The sequence below is a fragment of the Solanum lycopersicum genome, chromosome 8 (assembly GCF_036512215.1).
Source record: "Solanum lycopersicum chromosome 8, SLM_r2.1".
In the NCBI taxonomy this organism is placed as follows: domain Eukaryota; kingdom Viridiplantae; phylum Streptophyta; class Magnoliopsida; order Solanales; family Solanaceae; genus Solanum; species Solanum lycopersicum.
Window position 1 is genome coordinate 5,262,532 of NC_090807.1, and position 7,583 is coordinate 5,270,114.

Genomic DNA, 7,583 nt, shown 5'->3' on the forward strand with positions numbered 1-7,583 from the left:
GAGATCGTGCTTTATGTGGATCATATAAATATTCTACATCTGCATAATCAATTTTGTCTTGGATTCCTCGAAATATAATAAACTCATAATTATGGTCCTTCGAGGATATTCAATCATGTGTTCAACACCATTTCAATGTCCTTTTATCAGGGATAAACTGAATCTTGCCAGCAAATTTACTGTAAAACAAATATCTGGTCAAATATTATTAGTTAAGATGCACTAGTGCCCAGATTGCACTAAAATATGGAGTTTCATCACCAAGAAGATCTGCATCCTTCTCTTGAGATCAAAATGAATCATCATTTATGTCAAGTGATCTCATAATCATTGGGGTACTCAATGAATGTGATTTATCCATATAAAATTGCATCAACACTTTTCAGTGTATGTGCACTGTTAGACAAATATTTCATTCGTCAAATTATCAATTTGTAGGTCAAGACAAAATTTTGTCTTACCAAGACCTTTTCATAAAAATACAAGGACAATTAGGGTCATTCTTTTGTACCCTTTTTCTTCCTTGACTATTTCAATCAATATAAGGATTCTTGAAGTTTTATTGAAAAAGTTTCTTTCAAACTCTTATATGCTTCAGACACTTCGATTGTTTCAAGGATTTTCATATAACCTTCATTGTCTAGCTAGACATGACCATTATTCATTATATGCATTCAAGTTTTTCATATGTTGCCAGATCAAAACAAACCTTATTGCATTCACCATAGGAGAAAACATCCCCAATAATGTCAAGATTTTTGCGATAAACTTTTATGCCCCAAGGCATAAATCGTATTTGATATCTTACGATTATACTATCACATAATAATTTATTTGTACCCCACTGCCATTATACCTTGATTTATGGACTACCAGTCCAAAATGTCACTTTTCTAAGTGAAACAAAATATACTTGAATTGTGCATTTTACTTGGTCAACCATTTATCTGTCCACACTATATGACAGATTTGAATTCAAGATCCTCGTCACAATTTATATCATTGAGTACTACCTCATATCAAAGATAACGTCGACGGTTATTTGATATCAATTCCAACAAGACATAACTTTTCGAGATCTCTTCATTTTTCTTTATTTTTCAGGTACCTGAACCTTTTTCAAGATTTTATGAAGTGTTATGTCAATGTGCTCTTTTATAGCACTTGCCTCATTATCATGACCATATTGATCATTTGCTCCTTCCTTCTTCAAGGAATTTTATATTTGAAATCGATTGGTCTATTACGCTTCCGGCGTATCATAGACTCTGTCCTTCAAGGACTTCACATTGGAGCATTTACAGCTGAATTATATCATAGGGTCAGTGCATTCATCTGGCAACTGATTTGCAACATTATGCAACTGAATTATCCCTTGAACTTTAAGTTCACATATTTATTTAACGAGGATCTAGATAATTCATAATTAACCTCACACATAATTTTCAGTTGTTAATCATCTCTCCCCCTAATGTTAGAAAATCTAACATTCATTCCAACCTTATTTGAAAGTGCATTTTTGTGCGTGGTGAAACAATTAAAATCATAACCGCACATTCAATATTTTAAATGAAAATTATATGGTTCCTGACCCTGGACCAATTTTAATGGGGAAACCTTGTTGGTTTGATGCATACATGTGTTGCTACATGTTAAATAAAATTATCTCATACCAAATCTTATTTGGGAGTTTTGTTCTCATAACCATGATTTAACTATAATTGGAGGCATACAGTTTCTGCTAAATCAACCAGCATTATTAATATAATTTCATAGTTTGGAACTTTGCTCTCAATTTTAACAATTCGAGCAAACAACCTTACAAAACCAATTGTAAGTTGACAACAAAAAAACATGTGACCATCACATAGATGCATCGATCATATAGTTGCAAATGATCCACATGGCAGGTGAATGGACCAATATTCACCCTTTTATATGTTCAAAAAGTTTTAGGGGATTACAATCCCAACCTCAGCTGGTACAATGATCATTTTATCAAGAAAACAAGCAAAACAAGAGAATTCTTGAAGAATCTTTATTTCTTCATCATATAAATCACCTGAATTCTCAATTACGTTTGCATCACATTTAATCGAAATGGTCAACCAGCCATGCCAACTGATCTTTATTTTAGTACACTTATAATTTACTTTTACATGTGATTTCATCAGCATGTGCATGTTTGTCTACAACAAACAAGAGGAAATGTGGGGTAATCTTTTACATAAATATTTAAAACCCTCTTCGATTTGAGTGATTTATAGTCTCAATATTTATTTTCAATTCATCCGGAACTTAAAAAGTTTCTTTTGAGACTTACTACAACCCCAATATTATTCCTCTGATAATAGCACAACTCGTTAGAGCTTGCAATTAATTTTGTGTACTATCACATATTGCATGACACCATCCCTATGGTGAGCATCTCCTTCAAGGAGGAAATTATATTATTATTGTCATGGTCAAAATCATTACGAACAAGACGTCTGTCTTGCTTTACTTTTGTTGTACCATAGGTACACAACCAATGACAAATTTGTATTGCCACACAATAATGACCACAACCCTTATAGGCAAGAACTATTTCTTTCTTTTGCCCTTTCGGTAGTTCATAATAAAAAAACCATAGTGACTATAAATGTACAATACGATTAGCCATTTCTGCCAAATAAAATTTGTTTCCTCTCAAATCTCCCGTAGAGGTGAGTTTTGACATATATCATTTTTTTTCTCAAACCCCCCATAGAGGTGAGTTGTGGCATATATCCAACCCATAATGATTTTATTACATCTGGATCAATTCTCTTATAGAATGGTCGAGCATTCACGATACTCATCACAAGTCACATTCTCTTCAAGGAATGGACTAATCATTTATATGTACTTCATAAATTTGCATTATAAGCACATTGTCATGGCTTTAAAATTCATCATATTTCCATGACACACCCCAACATCACTTTGAAAGATCAAGTGTACCACCACTTTATCTTCTTGTCTCATGATAGAGGATTTATAAACTTGTTAAATTATAGGGTTGACAACATTCACTGAAAAAATAAATTCAGAATATGTAAGTATCTGCAAATATTTAAAAGTTAGTGATACATTATATGATAATTCACTACAAAGCAGCTAATGTCTCATGTATCATTCAAAAAAAATTAGTAGCCGCAAAAAAGAACAAGGTACATTAATCACTAATTTTAATATAGAATTAATACAATAAGTATCTAATACATCTTTTTGTACACACTTTACTACATCTATGAGATACACATTAACAATCAACAACATGATACAATAAATATGACAACGGATAGTAAGAAGCTCCTTAAGAGAGAAGAATCAATTCATACATGTTGAGATCTAAATATAATAGTCTCTAACCTGTTATTTACTTATTTCTTAAAAACAAAATTGTTACACATTCTTCATTGAAAAGATGCATATAAAATTGGAAAGTTGCAATCGCAGATTCTCAATGGAATATGAAAGAAGCACAAATAGATACAACTCTCACAATGATTAGCATTTAGTATCCACTCAATCAAAAAATTCCAAATTAATTGATGTATTTAGTTGCTCCAAAATATCAATTTCACAAGTAGAGATTTATTGTGTGGAATCGAAAAGACACTTACTGCCACTTTTTACGTGCTCAAGCAAAGGTCGATCAGAATCATTGTTTGACGCTTGTCAATTTCTTTGACATGAGAATTTCTTCATAATTTTGAAGGTTCTTCAATGAAAAGGGAGAAGAAATTTGAATTTTTGGTTCCTTTACGTTATATGACTGAATTGTTTACTATAATCAAGAATGGAAAAACACAATTTAAGATATCTTAATTTAATTTTAAGTTTTTTTCTAATTAGCGGAACAGATGGATATTATGAAATCTTGATATAATTTTCAGTTTTATTTTTCTTAATAAGTGTCACAGATGAAGATATGATGTATCAACAATAGTGTATCCGAATCCTTAATTATGTATCGGAAATATATAAAAAATATGGAATTTATATAATTAGAAAAAAAGTAGGGACAAAAGGTAATTTCACTCGTACGCTATGAGATTCTTAAAATTTATACAAAAAAAATCATATTCAAAACTCAAAAATATTTAATAAGAAACGGAGAACACTATTCAATGCAGTGATGCATTATATCAAATCACTATAGTTATTATTATCTTATATTAATTCTTTTTCACCAGGAATCAGGATCAATGTTAATTAATGTTGATCAGAATGCTATAAAGATACCTTTTAATATTTGTTAAATAAGGGTTAATAATCGGTTATGTCGGAATCGTATCACGAGCCTTAAGAATCTAGTAACATTAATATGAGAGAATCAATGGTGATTATCTATTACACATTTCTAGAAATTTTTATTCATATCTAATATGTAAATCAAACATATTCTATTTTATAACCCAGAATGATAAGTTTAATAGTAAGAGTCCACTAGGTGTATATAAGTCGATTCAGTTTGATTTTTCATTAAAAAATATCTAAATTAAATATGTCGGTTTATTAAATTTAAAAATCAAATCAAACCATAAAAAGTCAATTTTTTTATTTCGACTTTGATCAATTTTTTTCGAGTTTTACAACTATACAGTATTTGAAAAAGCGATCAAATATTTTTTCACTAACGTGCGTGATAAACTAAACTTAAAAAATGTTAAATGAATAATTTTTTTTGAAAAGACAATAAAATTCACATGAGTACAAAACAGTTTTTTTGAAATATCAATGTTCATTATGTTAAATTAATAAGATTAAAGGCTAGAGGTAAACTGAATACAAAAAATATTTACAAAGTAAATTGTTAACTTTGAATTTGAATACTATAACAATATAATTGTAACTTCAAAACTTAATAAAAAATAAAATGTTTACAATTTTATAAGTCCAAATTTGACAAAATATATATAAGTATTGAAAACTACAAACTAACTTAAAATATAAATAGCTATAAATAAAATTAATATATATATATATATATATATATATATATATATATATGTCAGTTTGGTTTGAGTTCGATTTGAGTGTTATCATTCTAATACCAAATCAAACCAAGAGTGATCGGATTTTTTTTCAACCATCAAACCAATCAAACCGAATCACATGTCAATTTTTTTTTTGATTTGATTTAGTTCGTCGATTTAGTTTGACTTTACGGTTTGACTTGTACAACCCCTAGAGTCCACTTAGAATTAAAAGTCTAATGTATTTTCAAATTTAAATACTTTTGATTTTCTTTCCTTATTATTGTTATTATTATTATTATTAGTATTATTGTTATTATGATTTATTTATTATTTTTTATGTTTTAATTTAATATTCAAATTAAATATATTTTATTTTATAATATTCATAAATGATAAATTTATGAAATAGTAAGAGTTTGATTTAGAATTCTTTTGCTTATAAGTTCTATTTTAAGCTGATAAAAAATTACTTTTTTTTAAATAAATTCAATTCAAATATCGTATCATATTTTTAAAATGTGGATCTTTATATTATTCTTCCTTATCCTTGATTTAAATACAATAATATCTTTTACAAGCTATATATTTAAATTGATAGAAATATTTAAAAGTCCATCCCCAACCCCCCAACAACGTTATGGCTTAATCTTGTTTTCTTATTTTATTATTATTTTCTAATATTAAATTTAAACATGTTTTTCACTATATACATATATCCTTATTTATATTTATTTATTTCCTACGTTTTTCCTTCTATTCCTCTTTTAGCTTCATTTTCTTTCTTTTTTTAGATTACTATTTTTTGTTACATACCATCAATAAATAATTTAAAGTGTATGAATTCTTGTATGGATAATGATTTAAATTATATGTTTTCTATTTTCCAAAATTATATATCTGCTAAATTTTATGAATTTAGTATGACTAATGATTTTAAAAATAAATGGACCTACTCTATAATTTTTGTATGAATTTTGATTTCAAAATATAAATGGACCTATCGTATGATTTTATCATGAATTTTGATTTTATACTAATAATTGTAAAAAATTGTTCATGTCGATTTTATATCATTTATATATTGATTGTTTTGGTATGAATTTTATTTTGAATTAATCATTGTAAAAAAAAATAGTTCATACCAATTGTATATCAATTTTATACCGATTATAATAATTATATAGATATTTAAATCCACAATTCATACAAAATATAACAAAATATCATATAGTCATTCTTTTGCAGTTCATACAAAAATTATCATATACGAAATCGCACTGTGAATCATATTTTTATACGCAAATAAGATAATATCAAAAGAATATCATTACAATATACCAAATTCATTTTATTATCATGCCCAAATCCATTACAGTATAATGCCAAAAACAATAATACAAGAATTATACCAAAAACATTGTCATTTTGCAAACATGTTTGATATGACTAGTACACTATTTTATGCACTTCCTATACATATTTCATTACAAAAATCATCACTGATTCATGCCAAGAGAATATAAAAATTATACCATTTCTAACTAGTATTGTTATATATTAAACAAACACTATACAAAATCTATTCCATTATTATGTCCAAATTCATTCCAATAAAATTAAAGTACACCAAAAATATTATCAATGTCTGATATTTCTAGTATACTAAGTTCAAACAAATTTTATGTAATACTTAAAACCACTAACATATCAAAAAATGAAAAATGGTTCATATCGAAAACTAACAAAAATATACATTAAACGAACCCAATTTTTCGCAATCAATTACTCCAAAATTTTGTAAAAAAAAATTAACATGAAGGACCTTATCTACCACCATGTTTTATTAATACTGGTAAGAAAATGATTATTATTGTATTAAAACAAATTTGAACTAAAAGAGAGTGTGGACTAAGAAATCTGTTTGGATTATTAGACGAGAGAGAATATTGAGAAGAGAGAAATTGTCAATTTTTTTTTTTTTGAAAAGAAATTTGTTTAAAATAATTGTGTTGAGCTAAACAAGGAAAACAAATATTCTATTTTTGTTAGGACTCTCCTATTTTTATGCCTTCTATTAATTATCATTAATATTGTCAAATTATTTGTTACTCAAAATTTTGTTTTAAATTTATTTATTTTAAACTAATTAATTATTACTGTTTTTAAATCTTTGTTTAATTTTGTAAAAACATGCAATTGTATATTGCTATAACTTGAAAAATAAAAAATAATCTCATAACTTATAATCATTAATCTTATATATGTCAATTATTAAATTTTAACAATCGTTTAAATATTTGCTATTTTGCAATTTCCTCCTAAATATATTACCTACCAAACACAAGAAAATAAGTAGAAAACTCCCTTATTTTCTAAAAACATGTTACAGGAAAATATTTTTCTCCATACCAAATATGCACTTATATCGTGAATAAAGACAACTTTTATATTCAACTAGCATTACTAGTTACTAATAAGAGATAAAAGAGTATATAACTTGAAACTTTAAATTACTATAATATCCCAACTAAAAGTAAGTTAAATTGTTAAAAATACCCTAAATAGTAATAATCATTT